General features: G+C 40.6%; 1 long non-coding RNA gene across 1 annotated transcript in view; it reads left to right on the top strand.

Annotated features, from left to right (window-relative positions):
* The first annotated feature begins 7,596 nt into the window (after positions 1-7,596).
* Positions 7,597-23,071, top strand: part of LOC142438872 (uncharacterized) — a 97,472-nt gene continuing 81,997 nt past the window's right edge. Inside the window, exon 1 of the long non-coding RNA XR_012782821.1 lies at positions 7,597-7,930. This is a non-coding gene — a long non-coding RNA (uncharacterized LOC142438872). The remainder of the gene's footprint in view (positions 7,931-23,071) is intronic.

The following is a 23,071-nucleotide window of genomic DNA, read 5'->3' as shown; positions in this document are numbered from 1 at the left end:
GTTGTTTCAATCATTCTTCTAGGAAGAATCATTCAGAATTTTGTTTTGGTCTCATTGGCAATATTAACCATAATCTGCTTACTGTCCCCACAACACCTTTTTTCACTACTGTATGGTTTAAGAGCACGGGCTCTGAAGACTGATTGCTTAGTTTCAAGTCCTACACGTTTAAATGTGCTGTATGGGCAAGCTAGCTTCAATAATTCAACCCCTCTATCTGTCTGTTGAGGATGGTAGCAGATATATTACTGCATTATCAGGCTGTTATGATAAGAATTTAATTTAACAAATTAATAACAAATATAAAGTAAATAGAAGAGATTCTGGAGTATAGATAGAGCAGGAACCCCCTGCAATCATCATGCAAACTGGAGTAATTTTGATAGAGACAGGGTTATTCTATTAAGGATCATCTCAGGCCGAATGAAAACTGTAAGTGCCCTAGGCAAAAAGAGACACATACTCAGCTAATGAATTGTTGCATATGTGTGTGCATTGATTAATCTGTAAAACAAAACTATCTTATATAGTAACCTCAAAAATTGAAGGGACCCTGTGAACAACATGCTATTATATATTGGTAACAATACAACCATAAAAACAAAGGAAACCTGTGTTTGTATGAATGGAAATGGTAGATGTCAGCCATTGTTGACTGGCATCATGAAATCTGCTCTGGTTCACAATGGTTCTATGTCTGCCTACGGAACAAATCACTATCTTGTCCTCTGCTCTCCTATTAATTTATGCTGTGTTTAAGTCCACTTTTTAGTCACCATTTCAAACTATCTCTTTACTTAATTATAACAGTACTTATTTCTCTAGAATCATGATTATAAATGTATTTGTGTTTTATGATTTCTTACAAATGTTCCTTTTCCTATATAAAAAAGATTTAATTATTTCCGGTCAGTTATCATTTCCCCACCCCACCCCTCATTGAGCAAAACTGTGAGACTGATTTGGCAATGGGCAGAAAGAAAGCTAGCAAAGGTAGAAAACAGTTTCAGAGGTTTGTTTCAGAGCTCAGAGAACGGGCTTGGAGCATCCTGAGTTCCCAAGTGAGGTTCATGAGGGCTCCCTGTTGAGGCCCCAGGAAGTCACTGTCCAGGTGAGAGGTGGGGGCTTTCATAGCCCGGGTCTTGGGGGAGGAATCAGCTGGGGAATTTTCCATTGCAACTTTATTGCCTGCGACTTTGGAGCTAAGCAACAGCGTTCAAACTTATCTATAACAGTTAGTCTTCTGCACCTGGGCCTGAAGGTCACCGAAAAGGAGGAGGAGGGGGTGGGCAGGGAGTTTGACCTCTCACAGCATCCTTGAAGTATTTTCTTTTAATTATTTTATTGGGCACTCATACAACTATTATCACAATCCATATGTGCATTAATTGTATAATGCACATTTGTACATGCGTTACCCTCAGCATTCTCAAAAATTCGCTCTCCACATAAGCCCCTGGCATCAACTCCTCATTTCCCACTTCTGTCATCCCTCCCCCTCCCTCATGAGCCCTTGATAATTTATAAACTATTATTTTGTCATATCTTACACAGCTCTATCTCCTCACCCTCCTGCCCTGCTAACTCCCACTTCTGCCTGATATTCTGGTGTTTTTGTGATAAGGGGTGTTTTATAATGCATAACGCTTCCTGATGGTAGGAGCCACTGTAGATTTAGACACTGAAGCAGGCAGAAGGTGGGGGTTGGGGGACAGTGGCCAATTGGGTGTGTTGGTGGCGGGGTAAATGGTTTACTGTAACCCTGAACAGTACTTGTATGCGCTGCTGAGTTAGTGGCCCTAATAGGGACAACAACCATGTGGCCACGGGGAATTGCAGCCAGCCAAACAGGGAGTAACTTGTCCTTCTGTAACCTCAGAGATCCTCACTTAGGTGGGTCAGCGTTTCTATGTCTTGCTCTACTAGCCCAGACTCATTGATGTAATAACAGTGAGAAGTGCTAAGACCATCTGTTTTGTAGGGCAACTTGGGCTACAGAGATGATCTGGTGTTGCAATGAGGCCAAGGAGGCTGTGGTAGACTCCAAAGCTGTCTTCAATCGGTCTTCAAAATCTTGTGCTGAGAGATGGAGTGGTTGAGTACACTTCCAGCCACTCCAGATGCTGAGATTGAAGAGTCTAGGTATAACCTCCAAGTGCTCCAGATGCTGCGATTGAAGAGTCTAGGTTTATACCTACCACTATAGGAAGGAATATCGCTCTTTTTGATTGTCAGACAGAGAGAAACCATCCTAACTCACACTGACCACACAGGGTTTGCTGAGGAACTACAGTAACTGAAAAACCAGGTCCTGCTGTGGAGGAATTTATACATTTAGTTAGCATTCCATTGCACCAAAAGTATTGTCTGGAATTAGAGAAAATTTTAGTATTATCAGTTATTTCTGTAAATTCTGTGCAGTGAAAATCCATCTACATTCCAATCTGTGAAGTAACAGACTCGCTATGGTTGAGTCTGCTTTTCTTCCTCTGTGGGCGACTGTGTCTGCTCTGCTGTTTCCCTGTGTTACCAGGGATTCATCAGTTTGATGCCCTTTATATTCCGACATGTAAGTGCTCAGTGGATAATGGGTGAGAGGGTTGGCTGTTGACTCCCATGACAGAGAGCTGGGAAGGGTGTAAAGGACCAGAGAAGGAAGGCAAAATAGAGAAGGTAGTTCCTATGTTGACCAGAATGGACAAAACCTTACCTGCTACCTTGATTGCTACCCCAGGCCTGGCGAGGGTGATTGGGGTCATTGAGTCTGGGCTCTGTCAGTTCTCAGCAGCCAGGCCCAGTAGCATCAATGGCGCGTAAAGGTTTGGGAGGACTGATCTTCCATGGCTGGGAGCCGATGGAGAGTCACTTCTCCAGTGGCCCCGTTGACCATATGTTGGGCAGACAAGATCATGGGCAGTGATTGGCCCAATGACTTTGCAGACCACACTTGAAGCAGACTCCTGGGGGTGGTCTGAAAATGTTGTTTCCAGGCCTGAGTAGGATGCTTACGTCTCTCAGGCTCCCAGTGGCCTTAGGGCTGCAATCAAGGCTTGGGCCTGTACGTTTGCCTTCTGGCGATTTCAGAACTCTCTGTCTGCCTCTGCCTGCTCCTCCCTGGCATAAAAGACTTTAAAGGTCATATTTACCAGGTGCCAGACAGGAGTCTGAGGACCATCTTTGGACTTTTTAAAACTATTTTTCTAATGTCTGAAGCTGATGGAGTAATGAAATGCATGGCAAGGACAGTGGCCCCTGCTGGTGCGGTTGGGTCTAGGTGGGTGTGTTGGGGAAAGGCTTCAATCACGTGATTTAAAAATGCTGCCAGATTTTCATGTGGCCTTTGAGTAATCTCCGTGAGTTTATCAAAATCAACTGCTTTGTGAGAAATTGCCTGGAGGACAGCCAACACACTGGAGCATTTTATCTCGGCAGGTCCAGCCATCCAAGCCTGCCTGGGTATTGGTCTGATCACTCCAGCCTTGTTCCTGTTGGGGTCATTGGATGAACCTGGATTGCATGCTGCTGGGCAGCAGTAAAAAACACGCTCTCTTTCATCCAAGGTAAGAGTGGATGAAAGAACTACACAAATATCATGCCATGATAAATCGTAGGCTTGAGACAAGCGAAACTCTTTGATGTGGGTGGTGGGATTATTGCAAAAGGAACCTTTTTAATTTTGGACAAGTCATTGAGGGAGAAGGGAGCATGGATACAGCTGACACCTTCAGTGCCCACAACTTCTCATAGGGGCAGAGGAGCGGTTAGTGCGAACGGGTGTGATGACTGACAGGGGTAGAAAAAGGAGAGAGTTAGGCCTGGAGTGGGGGCATAAGTGGAGGGGTGGTTGGAAATTAAGGGGTAGTGGAGGCAGGCGATGGTGAAGGGCATCCAGAATATGGAGGAGCACGTACTGGGGGTGCACGACAAGGAGTCAGAGGGTTCAGAGAAAGATGAGGGGGGAGTACTGTCGGATAGCTGATTGGGGAGCAGTGGGTCTGTTTGAGCTGGCAAGTGTTTCAGGTTAGAAGAGTATTGGGCTAAAAGAACTTCAGAGGGGTGACCAGTGGTACCTCTCAAGTTCTTGAGAGGGGTGACTGGAGGGATGGGGGTGCAGAAGGAAGAAAGCTTAGACAAAGGGAACCTCAGGCCATTTGCCAGTTCACTGGCACAAGTTACTGAGATTAGTTAAAATCTAGAAATTGAAAGTACCTTCTTCTGGCCATTGAGACCCATTGTCTAGCTTATATTGGGGCCAAACTGAATTGCAGTAAAAAACAAGGTGTTTGGGCCGGAAATCTGGCGTTAAGTCCAGGGTTGAGAGATTAGTCAGTAGGCAACCTACACGTGTGGAGAAGTCCGGCTTGGAATTTTTGTTTCCCATGCTGCAGGGTTCTTGGAAGAGACCTAGCTAGACAATTAGAGTACAGAGTATCCAACTGGGCCTCTGGAATGGAAGCCTGGCTTCCCAGCTCCCCAACAAATGGAGCAGAGATAATCAGGCAATCCTGATTGTCTCTGACCTTCGGATAAAGGGAGGGGGCTCAGTAGCTTCCCAAATCCCTGGAAAGGGAACAGAGAGACCCAGGCCTGACCCTTGGAAGGAGGTTGGGGGGTGGAAACCTGGCTTCCCAGCTCCCCAGTAAAAGGAACAGCCAGACTCAGCCATCCCCCAGCGCTGTCCTTTGGATGCAGCTCTACCATGGGCCCACTATTCAGAAATAAAATGAAGGAATGGAGCCTCTAAAACCCAGCAGCAAGGGGCAGTGGCCGAAATAGCAGAAAAAAATGTAGTCAGGTACTGCCAGGCACTCACTCATAGATGACAGCTGAGAGGTCCTGATCTGAGGGAAGGTGGGGGGATAGAGGAGAGAGGGGCAGCACACTTACCCAAGGGCAGGAGGGGGCTTGTCAAGTCACCTCTTACTCCTCCTAAGTTTCAGCACCAAATGTGAGGTTGATTTCGCGACAGAAAGAAAGAAAAAAAAAAAAAGCGAAGGTAGAAACAGTTTCAGAGCTGGGCTGGGGGAGGCGGGGTGAGGAGGGAAGGGAGAGCAGAGAAAGGGACTGGAGCATCCTGAGCTCCCATGTGAGGTTCACAGGAGGGTTGGCTGGCAGCTGGGGCCCAGGGAAGTCACTCTGTTGTCCAGGGGAGAGGTGGAGAGTTTTATAGCCCTGGTCTGGGGGCAGGGAGAAGATGGGGAATTTTCCACTGTAACTTAGTTGGTCTTAGGCCTGAAGGCCACTGAAGGGGGGGAGGGGTGGCTTGGGGGAGGGAGGACCATCCTCTCTTGGCTTCCTTGCAGTGTTTTCACCAGCTCTATCTCCTGGTCCTCCTGCCCTGCTAACTTCCTGACAATAACCAAAGGTATTTAAAGTACTCTGCTTGTTATTAGCTGTCCTGAGGGAAAATAAGTTCGTGTACAATGGCTAGAATCACAGAACATAAAATTGCATTTCCCACAAAATATAAAATCAAATCAAATTAAAAAAACAATTTACATAATCACAAGCTTTAATCTGTTTTTAGAGATTGTGTAACTAATGTATTAAAATAAACAGACTGCTTATTAGATAGAGAAAATGTGCCATTTTACACAATAGAGACTTTATAAAGAGTCTTAGAGTTGGTTGCTCTACTTGTTAGGAATAGTCAACCAGGAGCTGCAGTGGTTCAGTCAGTTAGTGCAAGGCACTTACTCAGGAACAGTAAAACATTGATCCCTGCATGTGGGAAAACACTCTATTTAAAAGAAAGACATTAAATTAAATCATAAACATGGGCACTCCTCTAGATATCTGTTTTAATATTTCAATTATGACTAACGTAATAAAATTTAAAATACACTAATGTATTTTTCCATTTGAACTCTGATATAAAAATGTACCATGAGATTTAAAATTATACATTGAACATAATGCTGTCTGATTAATCAAATTGAGGATATAAAATGAAAACATATCAGAACAAAACAATTTGGTGGATTGATTTTTGTGGTTTTATTACTTTTTAAATGAAGCATTCTTAATTTGTAAATTCTTCCAAATTAACACGGGTCCAATTCAGAAGAAAAGATCATTTAAACAATTTAATTTATTTTCCAAATGCCAATAATGTGTATCTTTACTTACCAGTTTTTGTTCAGCTTCCCACAATAATCTCATAGGGAACAAATGGTCAATATTTCCACCCCTCAGAGTCACTGGTGAGTTCAAACCACCTAGTGCTTAAGCATTACAGCATCAAGAGCCTAATAAACAGTAAACCTATAAAAAACAGGAACAAAAACCTGTGATCCAATGGATTTTGACCATTAGGGACTCTATAAAATGAAATAGAAGTGCCCCATAAAGTTTCCAACTATGCAGTCTTCCTGGTGTGAGCTGACAAATCCCTCTCCTGTGGAGCATCCAGCAGTAGGAAGTACCCACTTAGCCCCTATGCCACCAGGGTCGCATACAAAATGTCAGTGATAGGGAGCCGAGTAGTCTGCCCTAGTCTGTGCCCGGCAAAGAGATAAGGGGGAAGGTGACGGTCATATTATATGACTCAGGTAAGATTTTCAACAGGGAAAATGGTTATTTTAAAACTGTGACTGTATCTAAGGGGAAGACGGTTGCTCCAGAGCAGTGGTGCTCACCCTGTGGGTTGCGACCCCTTTGGGGGTGGAGCAACCCTTTCACAGGGGTCGCCGGATTCATATCAGTAGCAAAATTATAGTTATCAAACAGCAACAAAAATAAATTTATGGTTTGGGCTCACCACAATATGAAGAACTGCATTAAAGGGTCACAGCATTAGGGGAGGTTGAGAACCACTGCTCAGGATGAATGGGTGCCTTGTTAGAAGAGCCAGCAGGTGGCCTCAGATGTGGTCAGTTAACATGATCTTTCTAGCCATGGGAGCCCTGTGGCTGTGGGGGTTACTTTGGGGACTGAAGAGATCAAAATCTGCTTCACAAGTGTTGGAATGCAAGGATGCGATTACTCTTAGTTCTTACTAAGATGAGGATGGTCCAGGGCCCAGAGGCATTTATTTCTGTTGAATTGAAACTACTCTGGGGAATCTAACAAAAGCAACAAGCAACATAGTTTGCTCAACTAGAACCCTATCTCCATCAAAGCCTTGTCTTTCACAACCTCTGCTTCTATACTGAGCTTTGGGAGAACCAAGACAACCTGCTTTGACTTTTGAACATTTTGACCTGCAACGCGTGGACCCTGAATTTGGCTTGCCTCTGCCTGTTTTCTTGGGACCTGAATTCCAATCTATGACCTACCCTCACCAAGCCACCTTCAGTAAGCATGTGGATGAGGAGGAGCCTCAAGGAAGATTACTGAGTTTGAGATTTGGAATTTAACAGCATCCGCAAATATGTGAGTCATTTGTTGAAGGCTCATGGGTCCTGTCACATGCTGTAGTGAACTGCAGGGTGCAGGCCATGAAAGACTATCCTAAGGAGAAGGATGGCTGGCCTCAGGGAAAAAGGAGTGGTCAACCATCTGGGAAAAGATTTGTGTTTGCAACAGCTTCAACCCCCAACTCTTTCAGACTAGCCTGATGTTAATTTTTCTAAAATAAATTATTATGACAATAAGCAAGGAACAGAGTCCAGGGGTTGAGCTGCTAACCACAAGCCAGCAGTTCAAACATACCATTCGGCTCCATAGCAGAAAGATAAGGCTCCAAAAAATGCCCTGATCTCAGAAACCCGGGACACCGTCTGTATGCGTCAGAACAGACTCAGCGGAAGAGGGTGCTGCGTTGCTGCTGCCTGCTGTTGTGAAGCACGTAGAAGGGATGAGCAAAGTCAAACTGTGATCCCGAGGAATGTTCAACCGGGAAGGGGTAAATGTGTGGAGTCAGCCACGACTGCCTTCTTCCATTGATGGTTTCCATCAAATGGAGTGGTGATGTCAATCATGCCTGAAGGTGAGCTGGAAAACGGGGCAGTAGTGGAAATTTTTGTTGCAGTATTTTGCAGGTTAGAACCTATACTAATTTAAAACCAGTAACTTACTCTCTTCAACTCTGTCTCTTTCCCCATTTTTATCCTGGCCTACAGCAGCATTTTATTGTCCTTAATTTATTGAGGACTTAAATCTAAGTAATCTCCCTGGGTTGTATTTCTGACTTCCTATAAGAAATTGGAAAAAACCATTTACTCTTCTATGTACTTCAACCACACCATTTGTCAGAAGTAGGGGTTTTCATCTGTCTCTCCCAGGTACTTGGATTAATTTATATTAGTACAGAACTTTTCACTTTATGTCATATTTCATATAAAAATATTGAGCTTTTATGTTAGCTTCATGTAATTCTTGCCAAGTGCTTCCCTGCTTTATTTCATAGTAACATTTTTAGGATTGGTGCCACTGTGATCTCTGAAGAAATAGCGTTCAGGATTGTATATCAATGGAATACTTTCTTTTGTTTTGCCCGTGTGGACAGCAATGATGAATTGACTGTGTATATTTTAGACATTGCTGTTCTCTCAAAAGTACACAAAGGAAAAGAGGGCAAAAGGTTATACGTAGATTCTTTTTTAAACTTTCAAAGAACTTGCTTCAAATACAGCTAAGAGGCATCCCTGCCAATCTTAGAATTTCTCTTGGTCAAAATCATTAAAGAAGAATCATAGCAAGATTAATAGACTTTATAAATGCACATAAGATGAATACACTTAAAAATTCAGAAATGAGAGAAGCCAAGCACATGCTTTTACTTTGTTGTTGGATAAGCTTCAGACTGCTGCCTGCAAGGATGCTAATTCAAACCCCCGGGTTGCTCCGTGGGAAGAAGATGAAGTACTCTGCTCTTGTGTAAATTTATAGTCCCAGCAACTCTTTATGGGCTTGTTATGAGTCAGAATCGACTTTATGACTATTTAGATAATTATAATTCTGATAAAAGTAAATTATTCTCATTTTGGATGCTACTAGAATACAACAATTTGAAACACGAGCTACAAATAATTCACACACGTAAATTAGAGCAGTCTTATTTAAATACATAATCTATAACATGTGCTCTATTTTCCTGTGGATATAAAACTATAAATGAGGGCACAGGCCCAACATAAAACTAAAACTCACTGTTGTAGAGTGAGTTCCACCTCATAGCAATTCTGAAGGACAGAATAAAACTTCTCAGCTCTCATGAGTTCCTAAAATTCCATGGGAGTCAGCATTCTTCTCTTTCTCATCCAGAGGAACAGGAGATTTGGACTGCCAATCTTATGGTTAGAAGCCTATGACTTGACCTATGGAGTTCCCATAGCTCCTCGATAACACAAAAGAAAATTAAGAGTTTCCCTACAGCTGAAAGTCATCTCAGTGCAGAAGTACAAGGGAATCATCTTTTTGTTTATTAATAGTTTTTTCCCCAAATATTTCTTGCAACTAAATTGTTAACAAAAATACATATAATCAGAGTATTTTTATCTGTCTCTTATTACCTTTATTTAACTTAAGATTATGAAATATTTATATTTTTAAATTGAGGAAATATTTATATATTATCAGATCGATAGTTTATTGTGCTCTTGTGCCATAGAGCTAATTATAATTCACATAGAATCTGTATGTTATAGAATAGAATTACTCCCCAGAATTTTCTATGCTGCAATCATTATTGAAGCAGATCAAAAATATTTTCTTTCTTGTATTATGGTGTGGAATGGGTTTAAATCTCCAAAATGTTGGTTACCAGGTGAGGGTCAACCCTTTGCACCATCCAAAGTCTGTGGGGGGGGTGGGGGGGAGTGGAGGAGGGGAAGAGAGAGAGAGAAGGAATATTAAGTAGACCTAATGCCTTAATCATTTACAAAAGCAATTAAAAATACTCTTCACTGGGCTAAAGCTATTTGAGGATGGTGTGCTACAGGGTCTCCACTAAAGTATAAACCAAAAAGAGAAAAACATTATCCACAGCATAAAAATTAAAACAACTGCTAGCTAATACCACAGAATACAATAGCAAGAAACAAACGCAAAAAGAAATGATATGACTCATACATTGACATCGCAAGAGAGGACAGGGACAATGAATGAGGTTTTGCATATAGAGATTATGTTATTTATCTCTTATATATCATACTTATTACATCTCTGTTTTTACTCCTATTACTTTAGTCACCCATATCCTCTAGAATCTTATTTTATTATACCTGCTTATCATTGAAAATAGATTAAATAGGTTAAATTCTTCTTTCTTCTCTTAACTTAAAGTGAATGCTGCACTTTATCCGATCATCATCTGACATCCCATTTACTCTGATCTTTGGAAACATGACAACAATGCCCAATAATGCTGCTTACACTCAGTTTTGTCTAAATCGTTCTTACAAAGAAACACGGTGGGGGGGGGGGTGGAGGGCGCGCACCGCTTCCTTCTATGCTGTTGTTAGCTACCATTGCATTGATTTCCACTCAGGGTGGCCGATGGGCATAGAGATAAATTTCACCATGGAATTTTCAAGGCTCTGATCTTTGAAAAGCAAATTGTAAGGCCCTATTTCCAAGGTTTCTTGGTGGATATGTATTTACAACCTTCTATTTAATAGTTGTCAGTTAACTATGTGTGTCAACCAGGGGCTCTTTACCCAAAATATTAAATGATAATTATCAGAAGAAGAGAATAAAATAGGGGGAAATGGTGAGTATATGGACAATTATAAATGCCATCTATGCTAGATGGATGTATAATAGTGACATTGCTGGGAAAAGCCCAGGGAATTCTACTCCTGGGTACATGCACAAAAGTTTTAACGGTTGAGTCTGAAACAAATCTGTATACCAATGCCCATGTTATCAATATAAGAAATACTCAAAAGGTGAGAACTACCCAGGTTTACAGCATTAGAGGAATGGTGCAAAAAAGTGCTATATGCATTTTTTCAACCTGAGGTAGTTTATTGTGCCAACCTGGCCGATAAACACATGTGGGGTTAGTTGGAGGGTGGAGAGATAAATGGCATGGTGAGCCTCGCCTTTCTAGTTCTTGGATCTCTTGTTTCTGATGGTCGGACCAGGGTGTAGTTGCCTTATCCAGTTCCCTGCTTTAGCTGGCAAGACTCACTTCTTGCAAGACATCCCCGAGGGGAAGCCACATGGACCTACTCTGATGCAGCCCTGGGTGCTGGAGCAGCCGGGTGGAGACCCCTGCCAGTGCTGAAATGCTTACACATTCACTGACTCGGCTTTCCTCCTGAAGTTGGTGTCATTGCGTCTGTTTTGTGAGATGGAGGAGGACTTTGTGGATTGGTGTCAGACATATGGGTTAATGGGTTAATGTTGGACTGTGGGCTTGGGCAGCACTGGGTTCGGTTGTTTTCTTGATGCGCAGTTAACCTTTGTATAAAACTCTCTCTTATACATGAGTTTCTGTGGATTTGTTTCTCTAAAGTACCCAGACTAGCACACTACCATAAAGTTTAATAACAAAACAAAATCATCAACTCCTATCAACCCAATAAAACAGAGTAAAATTATCCCATTCAAAGCCCAAGACATTAAATATTTATGGAGCCTACATAAGTTTGTTCTAATAGATGCTACAATATGAATAGACCTTGAAAACTTTATGGTTAATGCAGTAAGTGAGAAAAAGATAATTATTGCATGATCTCTTTCATATAAGGTTCTAGTAGATCACGTCAAATAAGAACTGAAGATTTATTATGGAATTTAATATATGGAGATTATTACTGAACTTGAAAACAACATCTTGTGGAATGATGTAGTTAAAAACTTAATTATATAAGTGTGTATATGAAAATAAGAGACCAATGGTACAAAGATACGTTAAACATTTTATTCTAACTTCATGTAAGACAGACAGAGAACATCTTGAACAAAACCAGTAAAACTAGGTGAAAGGCATTCCCACAAGTCATAGAATATTAAATCAAAGAACTTATATCAGCAAAAAACAAAGGAGTATCTGAAGTTGCATCTAAGAAAATAAAGAAAATAAAATTTGTATGATTGATAGTTCTAATATTTTAAAACTAGACATTGTCTATTAATGTTACTTTCCATAAAGAATGAAGTAATGGTTAGAAACCTGACATAAAGGAATAAATAGATAAAACTATAGATATGTGTATCAATGTATCTATCGTCTATATCTTTCAACATGCTCACCCACACATACACACCGTAGAGGAGGCATCTTCATAGAATTCTATTTGCCTCTAAATGCCCAAAGCAGGAGAAACGCTGGTACCTATGAGAGTATAGGAATGCCCGCTGGTGTAGGGGTTACACATGGGACTAGTAACTCTAAGGATAGTTGTTTGAAACCACCAGTCACTCTGAGGGTGGAAGATGATGCTTTATATTCCCATAAAGACTTTCAATCTCAGAAACTCCCAGGGGAACCCACTCAATGACAGGGAATATGCTTTGTTGGCAGTGGTGGTAGTGGTAGGGGCGGGTAAAGTAAAAGTGCAAAGCAGGAGAATTCAAGGAGGGTGTTCCTGAAGACAAAGCAAAGCAAAATTACCTGTGCAAAACCTGGAATTAGAAAATCAAAAGAGAACAACGCACTCATTATTTTTCAAGGTGTAAAAAGTGAAGAAAACATGAAACCTGAAGTCCAAATACTGATGGATTCTCTAGGCAAGGCATTGAACACTACCTGAAGCATCAAAAGGAAATGCGAGGAACAAACAGTCACGGCACCCAAATAATTGGTCACCATTCATCCACTTTGGGAGCTAGCATATGGTATTCTTATTGCAAGAATCAATTCCAAAGAATATTCTCACTGCATCTCATCCCAAACACGTGTAATTATTCTTCTGGAAGTCCATGGTATACAATGCTTTTCATCAACTTAAAATTGAAATGTTTCAATGCTTCATCTTACCTATTCATTGCCTAGTTTTCACTTGAATAAGAGTTGATTTAAAATATCATGTTGTGGGCTTGATACTTTAAGCCCTTAAAGTGCTATCATTACTTTTTTTTTCTCAAGTAAATATTTGCTCAATGCAATATATCATTTGCTTTCTTGATTGCTGTTTCCAAGTGTGTGTTTGGGGATTCAAGTAAAATGAAATCCTTTACAAATTCAGTCTCTTGCTCATTTATGGTGGTTATCGCTGACCCATATGTGAGGATTATTGTTTTCTTTAAGCTAAGGTGAAATCTATGCTATAGAGTAGACTATAATATTCCATCTTAATCAAAGCATTTCAGGTCGTCTTTGCTTTCAGCAAGCAAGGCCATATCACTGTATAGCACAGCTTGTTAACCAGTCTTACTCCTTACTGTGTTTTCCATAATACAGTCCAGTTTGTCAGATTATTTGTTTAGCATACACATTGAATAAATATGAATTCAGGATGCAACTTTAATGTATGCCTTTCCTGACATTAAACCAGGCAGAAGCCTATTTTGTTTAAAAAAATCACATCTTTGTCTATGTCCAGATTCTTTATGAGCACAAGTAAGTGTTCTGAAATTCACTTTCTTCACACTGTTATCTCTAATTTAATATGATCCATAAAGTTCAATACTTTTGCAGAGTCAATAAAACACAGGTGAAAAAAATCTTTCTGTTATTCTCTGCTATCAGGCAAGACTCATCTGACTCCATCTTTCCTAAGTGTTAATTCTTATTGAATTTCTTGCAGGTCTATGGACATGTACTGCTGCATCCATTGTTAAATTAAATTCTGAAAAATAGTGTATGACTACAAGCATTTATCTTAGAATTTTGTAATAAATGATAGATTATGTGTTTATGTGGAAAATTAAAGAAGATTTCTGCTATGAAGTTTGTAATGTATGGACTTGGAAGTAAGTGAGAGGATGGAAGCACTGATTTTCCCATTGATTATATCATGCAAACATTGTGCAATTCATAAATCTGAGTGCAGACTATTTTGCAGTATGCCGTCTTTGTAAATCACAATTTTCCCTACAAAAATAAAACCATATTGGCAGAAAGAAAAATGGAAAGTATATTTTAAGTTCTCTTAATATGGAATACATTTAGCTCTGCTACTTGAAGTAGATAAAAAGGACATCAGAAACATAACTTTTTTTTGCGAAAGAATAGTCAGACAGATATTTTAACTAATTTTTCATTGACCTGGACATACCGAACCAAAATAAATCATGACTAACTAAAATCATTCACACTTTGGTCTGAATAAATTCATTTGGATGCTGACTGATTTTGATTTCATACCACAGATATTTTACTTTCATGATGTGAGTGCTCTCGATCTACCTGGAATAATGAATGCTGTCCTCCTCCCTGCTACGAAAAATGAGAAAAATAATTTGAATTCCTACCATAGTAGAACACTCTTGTGGAAAGTGGTCATAAAATATGATGTATAACATTTATTATGGTAGCTGACTCCAAGGAGTAGTAAGCAATAAAAATACCACCAACAACAATAATACATTATTTTATGTGATGATGTTACTGATGAATTGCTGGGAGACAAATGGGAGTATCTAGCCTATTTTTTGGAGAAGCACATCATGTTGGTAAACCAGAGAGGCAGTCAGGAAGAGGGCTGCCCGTAAGGAGATGGACTGACGCAGTGGCTGCCACGGTGAGCTCAAGGAAAGGAGCAGTTGTGAGGATGGTGCAGATCCAAGCAGTGTTTCCTGTGTTGGTTGTAAAATTTAAATGGATCAGAACCACCTCAATGGTACCTCACAACAGCAGCATATTTTAAACCAGCAAAATGAATGCCTTTCATTGACATCAACCAAGGTGACAGTCAAACAAATTGAAACCTGTTTCCCAGCCTGACTCATTTCTGGAGTGTCAGGACAATGGGATTTTGTAAAGTGGGGTGTAGTCAATTCCCATGGCCCTTCTAGCCATACTCCATTTTGTTATGGATTGTAAATTCTAGGCTGCATTCCTGTTGTCTGAATCCCAGTTTGGAGGCTTGTGATTCATGTTCCTTGAGGGTGTAATTCTCTCAAGGCAAATAGCAGGCCTCCATAAAAGAATGAGCCATCTCAGAAATGGGAGCACAGAAAGAAATTCAAGACCATCAGAAGACAAGCTACTAGTTGAGCACATTTGAGGTCTCTTTCAGGGGTGAAGCATGTCTAGACCAGAGGTGTAAGTGCAGAAATCAAAGGGAAAAGCAAGAAAGCCAGGCAGAGACCAGAGTAGAAGGCAATGTTTCCATGAGAGCAAACAGAAAAGCAGGGCTAAGACTCTAACAATGCGGAAGAGCAGCGGGCTGTCTTCCCAGCCCATGAAAGCATGGGCCCAAGAATTTTGAGGCTGAAAGTTTGAGGACCAGAAAAAGATTTGTTTGCTGACTTAGAAAAGGCACTGTAATGGATCAATGACTGTCTTTACTATTACTGATCCTGATTTGTGGTAAATTGGAGCCTTCACTAATAATTCCCATAACTGTGATCTTTGTGTGTGAGTTCTGTATGACTGTTGAAAAAAAATTATTGAACCCAGAATACAAATTGAGTGCATGGGAGGAAGAGTTGGTGTCAGAATAGGTATAAAGAAAGATAGATGGTAGATGCATGTCTATCTCTTACCTTGTGTCAATTGACCTTGGGTTTGTGTGACATTTGATTCTCTTTCTCCCTTGTGTTGCCAGGGATATGGCCTCATTACAGTTTATGCAACATGCAGTGACAATTCTAACTTTATTCCAGAAAGTCCCATCACTATGATATCTGTGGATAATAAAACAAAACCAAACTCAATTCCATTGCGTTGAAGCCAACTCATAATGGCCCGTAAGACGTGGTAGAACTAACTGCCCCTGTGGGTTTCAGAGATTGTAACACTTTACAACAATAGAAAAACTCACCTTTCTCATGCCAAGCAGCTGGTGGCTTCTAACTGCTGACCTGATTATCCCTGATCAACATGTAGCCACTATTCCACTAGGGCTCATGGACAGTGAAACAGAAAGATATCCAGAAAGTGATTCCCTGTGAATAAGAGTGGAGATTCTCTTGAGGCAGAAGCTAGAAGAACAAAATAATTAAAATTAAACCAAAGAGGGCCAACAGGGGATTTTTGATTACCTGGATCCAAGGAAGACCTTTAGAACCTTTTTATTGAGAGTCCTAAGGAATCCCTGTTTTATCTAAGAGCATTCACAATTCCCATTCCACGTTATGTTACTTCTTAGAAACTGACTCCAGATTTCAACAGAGATGATTATCGATGCCACCTCTCCCTAAACTAAACCATGTATAATATCCAAATAAAGACAACTATAAAGTAATTCTGGCATGTAACATATACATCTAACATATATATAAACAAAAACACTCCCACCTTTATATATTTCAATGCCTGTGGAAGCAGCAGACAAGAGATCACATGACACACTACCTTAGGTCAATTTGTGAAAGTGTTCACAAGCAAGGGTTTTCTTTGAGAACTGAGGTGCACCTTAGCCATGCCACAGAATTTTCTTTTGTGTGTGTGCCTGTGTGTGTATAAGAAATAGCTTTATGTACAAGAGCAATTGAATAATGAGAAAAAACCTCAGCTCAGCCCAGATCAAGTGCGTCCTATATTAGCTCATATGTCTCATACCAATCTATAAAGTCCTCTTCAGACTCATGAAACACATTCATTGATGCCAAATGCAGGAAGATCACAAGCCAGTGGATGGAAAGTCTTGTGGATCAAGCAGCAGTATAAGCACCTCAGCACTGGCAGGGGTCTCTACGTGGCTCAGTGCACTAGCATAGTTCCATGTGTGTTGTCGGCTGCAATGTCTCCCAGGGACTGAGTGTGTGTCCTGCCTGTAACGAACTATTTATCTCCTTAGAGAATCCAAAGAGGTCATGAAGCTCATGCCACGGTATTTTCAATTGCCTCATCGGCATGTGAATGTTGGACACTGAGTAAGGAAGACCCCCCCAACAAAGGCAATGCATTTTAACTATGGTGCTGGCAAAGAATATTGAGAATAACATGACCTGCCAAAGGAACAAACAGATCCGTATTGGAAGAAGTACAGCCTAGAGGCCCCATGGTATAATGGTTAGCACTCTGGACTTGAAGTACAGCCACAATGCTCCTTAGAGGCAAGTATAGTGAGATATCTTTTTGTGCACTTTGTACGTACATGTTCTCAGGAGAGACCTAGAGAAGGCCATCCCACTTGGAGAAGCAGAGTGGCCATGGAAAAGAGGGAGGCCTTCGAGAAGGTGGACTAATGAGTGGCTGCAACAATGGGCTCAAACAGAAGGAGATTTGGAAGATGACACAGGACCAGGTAGGCTTTCCTTCTCAGGTGCCTGGAGTCACTGTGCATCAGAACTAACTGACTGCACCTAAAACAACAACAACAAATGCACACTAGAAGCACTAAACAATGACTTTGGAAAAACAAGGGTGAATAAACTCTTTTATGTTATGATGTTGTAGAAGAACATTGAATTGGGCGGCCACAGTAGTCTATCATAGGTGTGGTTGACTAACAGGAAGGTCAGCATTGGAAACACAGAACTCCTCTATGGCAAAATCATGAGGCTCTCAGTGCCCTTAAAGGAAAATATGAAATCCAGAATTGATGAGTCTATAGAGACACCAAATAGAAGGGAGGTTCCGTGGTAGAGGGGGAGGTGAAGGGGAGACCATGTCCAGGGTTCTGTGCAGAAAAAGAATGATTATAATGTGATTGTGGTAGCAACTGGACAATTGTACTTGACATGATTAAACAATGGAACATATGATATATGCGTGTGTGTGTATAAAACAAAATTAAAGAAAAATAGCCGCTGTAGTAGTTACATAATCTGGTATGAACTTGAGAAGGGGTGGAGTCTAGCCTGTCAATCAGATAGCATCTTGATGACCTCATTTGGAGGAGCCATGGAGATAAGTAGTTTGCTAGAAATGGGACACAGTCACACTCTCAGCTTCGTATTCCTGATGACAAAAAACATGGAGCTATGCTAGAACTCTGGAGCTGCAGAAGCCACATGGAGACCCACCCCAGTTCTGAGATGCTTCCACAACCACTGGGTCCACTAGATTTTCCACTGTCTAACCTGTGATCTTCCTGCATTTGGCGTCACGGCATGTGTTTTGTGAGTCTAAAAATTTTTAGACTGGTATCAGACACGTGGGCTAATACTGGACTTAAGGACTTGATCTGGACTGGACTGGGATGTTTTCTCAATATTCAATTGCTCTTGTATATAAAGCTCTAGTACACACATGAGTCTCCCTGGATGTGTTTCTCTAGTGCACCCGGACTAACGCAGCCTCAAAAAAGCCCTAAGGAGTTCTGGTTTATATCATCCCTCTGAGTCAAAGTTGACTTGATGGGTGTGAATTTATGATCTAGTTGTAACTGTTACATGCCATTGATTTGGCTCGGATCCATAAGGACCCTGTGCATAACAGAATGAAACACTGCCCCGTCCTGTGCCATCCTCACAATTGTTCCTATGCCTGAGCCCACTGATGCAGCCACTGTGTCATCTTATCCAGAGCCTTCCTCTTTTTCACTTAAACTCCACCTGATTAAAAATGATGTTCTTCTCTAGGGAATGGTGTCTCCGGATAATAGGTCCAAAGTGTGTAAGACAAAGTCTCACCATTCAGGTCTTTAAGATGCACTCTCGTCTTTACCTCATCCAATAAAGTTGGTTTTGTTTTTTTGTTTTTGCAATCCAAGGAACTTTCAATATTCTTCTCCAGCACCAAAATTCAAATACATTAATTCTCCTATTGTCAGTCTTACTCAATGTCCAATTTTAATATGCATGTTATGCAAAGGACGATAGCATGGCATGGGTCAGGCACGCCTTAGTTCTCAAAACAACATCCTTGTTCTTCAATACTCTGAAGAGGCCGTGTGCAGCCAATTTACCTAATGCAATGTGTCTTTTGATCTCTTGACTGCTGCTTCCATGAGGATTGATTGTGGGTCCAAGACAAAACCCTGAAAAGATCTAACTTCTCTCTATTTATCTTCATGTCTCCTATTGGTGCAGCCGTGAGTATTGCGGACATCCTTACAGTGAGTTGCAGCCCAGCCTGAGGCTGCGCTCTCTGATCTTCGTTGGCAAGTGCTTCATTTCCTGCTCACTTTCAGCAAGTCAGTTTGTTTCACTTGCATTCTGTGACCTAAGGGAACAGGCAAATGTGCTTTGGGAGAAGTCCAGCCAAAATGCTTCTTAAGGGAAAAGAACAGGAGGAGCCCATGAAGGAAGACATCATGCTTAGTAAAGTAAAAACCAAAAAACTCTACTCACTGCCATGGAGTCAGTACAGACTCATAGTGACACCCCATGGGTTTTGAAGGCTGTAACTGTTTATAGGAGTAGAAAACCCAGTCCTTTCCCCACAGAGCTAACTGCTGATTGTTTCAAACTGCTGACTATGGACTGCAGGCCACACATACCGCTGCTCCCACGGTATCTTTCAGGTAAGGAAAGGGTTAGTGAAAAAGAGTAAGACCCTTACTGACATACACTGTCACATGTGTGGCAACAATTGGCTCAAACATGGCACATTTGAGAGAATCGTGAGATGCTGGGCAGTGTTTTGTGCTGCTGTATACGGCTGTTAAGTCAGAACAAACTCCGCAGTACCTGCTTACAATAATATACACAATACTAACAACACACACACATACATAAATTTAGTTTGTTATCAGTAGGTTCTATGGAGTCGGACTATAAATGACCTTATGTACAGGACAAAGCACTGCCCTACCTTGTGCCATCCTCACAACTGTTCTGATGTTTGGGGCCACCATTGCTGCAACTGTGTCAATCCATCGTGTTGAGGGCCCTCTACTTTACCCAGCAGGATGTCTTCTCTAGGACCTAGTCTCTTCTAACAAGGTGTCCATATTAAGTAAGACAGTGCTCCTCCCAGCCCCCCATCTTTGTCTCTAGGGAACATTCTGGCTGTACTTCTTCCAAGACAACTGTGTTTGTGGATGTGGAACTCCTTTTTACTTTCAGACCTCTTCTGTCACCCTCATTCAAATGCATCCATTTTTCTTTGTTCTTCCTTATTCAGTGTCCAACTTCCCCAGGCATATGAGGTGATTGAAAATACCATGTCTTGGGTCAATTTAGTCCTTTAATTAATATCCTTGCATTTCAACTCCTTAAAGAGGTCATATGCAGCAGGCTTACACTATGCAATGATTCGTTTGATTTTTTTAACTGCTGCTTCCATGAATATTAGTTGTGCATCTAAGCAAGAAGAAATGCTTGGCAGCTTCAATCATTTTTTTCAGTTTACCATGATGGTAGTTTATTTAATATTTATGTATAATGTATACCTTTAAGGTGAAAATTATGCTATATAAAATGTAATAGATGATTTGTAGCATGGAATTTTCTTTGAAAAACATTAAACCCTTTACAAATCAGTATGTATTGCTTGAAAAAAAATTGAATTTATGTTGTGTCCTTATAATGTATATAGTTCATCCTTCGTGTGACTTTATTAATATGTTATTGCTTAAATTTTAGAATTATTTCTTAGAATGAATTTGAGAATCCTGAGAGTTAGTGATTCTGGTACTAATTTGAGGCTTTCTGTTGCCACAAAGATTTACAGCCTCTGGAACCTACGGGGCCAATTCTGCTGTGTCCTACAGGGTCAATTTGGCTTGAAATTGACTCCACAGCAGTGAGTACTTCTCACCATTATAACAGGACATCAAACATTTAGAGTGTACTGCTCATAAAATAAATACTTTAAAATATTTCTTATAATTATACTTCAATAAAAAATACATTTTTTCCCATTTTCAAGTATTCTCCTTTCATTTTCTAATTCTTTATTGTATGACTTAACTCAATAATATGTTGTTTGAATTCTTTACTTTTACTTCATATTAGGTTCTGAAGAAAGACTAAAGGAATACTAAATATAGAAATAGGAATATTACACACAGATAAAAACATACTATATAAATGTATCTATAGTGTGTATACACACACAACAGGTACAACCCCCAAGATGCCAAAATGGATTTTTTAAGCTATGTATTTAATTAAAAAATAATAACCTTATCACCTTCAATGTATTCTCCATTACACTTAATACAGTTATAAAATTTGCGATTCCATTCTTGGAAACATTTTTTTTCAAACTCATCTGTTTGGATGGCTGCAAGTACCTCCCTCATTTTTTTCACCTCTTCTATGTCATCAAATCGCTGTCCTTTCATGTCCCTCCTCATTCACAGAAACAAAAGAAGTTGGATGGAGCCGTCAGGTGAGTCAGGTGTGTGGGACAAGAAGGACATGCTGTTTTTGCAAAAACTGCAACACTGAGATGGCTGCGTGAGCAGGTGCATTGTCGTGGTGATTAAATGAGTCCCCCGTCTGACATAAATCAGGCTCTATATTTTTGGTCACACGTTGTTAAGCTATCTTTTCAGAGCCTCTAAATAGAAAGCTTGATCAACAGTTTTACCTGGTGGAACAAACTCCAAACGACAAGAGTCAATATTTTTGTCTATCGGGGAAGTTGACAGATGTCCAGCACATGGTTTGTCATTCATCAGAGTTTCATCTTTTTTGAAAAGAGAAAAAAAAATACTCGTACCCCTGATTTTTTTCCCATAGAACTCTCCTTGTAAGCTGTGTTCAAAATCACAGCAGTTTCTGTGGCACTTTTCCCTGAGCAGGATACAAGATTTCACAACCAAGCACTTCTTTTAAATCAGGCACCACAAAATATGACATTTGAAAATCCACTGTGACTAAGAGAATCTTCACAGGTGACAACACTGGGTGTACCAATTCAGAGCAAGTTGCTTGATACCTCGTGGGAAATATACCGTATATACTCTAATATAAGCCGACCCAAGTATAAGCCAAGGTACCTAATTATTACCTGGGAAACCAGAAAAACTGACTGACTCGAGTATAAGACTAGGGTGGAAAATGCAGAAGCTATTGGTGAGTTTTAATAATCAAAACAAATGAAAATAAAATTACTGAAAATTGAGACATCAGTGGGGTAATGTATTTAAATATTTATTTTAAATAAAAACATAAATAAAAGGACAATAAGTCATTTAGCATCAGTAAACCAGCACAGTAAGTGGAAAACAGGTTCAACAAAAACAATAAGGTATCAACAGTGATACCTTAAGAGCACTATCCCTTGAGCTCAATCAGCAACCAAGCTAAAGCGTAAAGAGTTAAAATCCTTCAAAACCGGATCATCATCATCATCCGTATCCCAATGCAGAGCTTCAGCTGCTGTGAGGTCATCATAGACGCTGTCCTCACTGAGATCGCCGTCATCACCATCACTGCTGTCATTTTCATACAAAGCACAGTCTTCACTGCCATCCATAGCATGACTAATACTACATTTCTGGAAGGCACGTCACACCATGTCTTCTGGAATGTCTTCCCATGTATGTCAAACCCACTTTGCTATTAACTCTATGTCAGGCTTCATGAGATGTCCTCCTCTTGTTAGTCGGGCTTGACCAGATGACATCCATTCATGCCACATACGTCTCACACACTCTTTAAAATGCTTATTCAAAGATACACACCATAGGATGGCTCTGATTGGTTAGATGTGAGTAAACAAACATTCAAAGTCCTGCAGTGTTAGCGGGGCTTTGAATGAACAGTGGAGAAACGGCAATCACCCGTGAGATAATGGGTGCTCCTCCCATTACCTAGTTACCTTGGGGGCGAGGGGGGGGGCAGTGAGGTGTTAAGCCTCGCTGGGGTACCACTGACCCATCTATAAGATGAATATGGCTTATACACAGGTATATATGGTATGTATTTATTCTACTGATGGGCATTTAGATTTTTTAAAATCTTGGAAACCCTGCTGCAATGAACATAGGTGTGCATAACTGGATTGCTATTGTGACTGTTAGGGTACATTGTCAGCAAAGGGACTGCTGGATCATATGGAAAATGAAATGGCAGTACCACAAACACCTGGGAATAGAAATTCAATGTAACTTTAGTAACAAAAGTCTGCTAATTTGGCCATTGGGGTATCCCTCTTTTCTAAACCTAATTGCATTAGACTTTTAAGAAAACACCAACACAGGAATGTAGATGGTCCGTGAAGATTGTG

This window comes from Tenrec ecaudatus, chromosome 2 (assembly GCF_050624435.1).
Source record: "Tenrec ecaudatus isolate mTenEca1 chromosome 2, mTenEca1.hap1, whole genome shotgun sequence".
NCBI classification, from domain to species: Eukaryota; Metazoa; Chordata; class Mammalia; order Afrosoricida; family Tenrecidae; genus Tenrec; species Tenrec ecaudatus.
The sequence above is the reverse complement of the archived record's forward strand: the minus strand, read 5'-3'. Positions and strand labels throughout refer to the sequence as shown.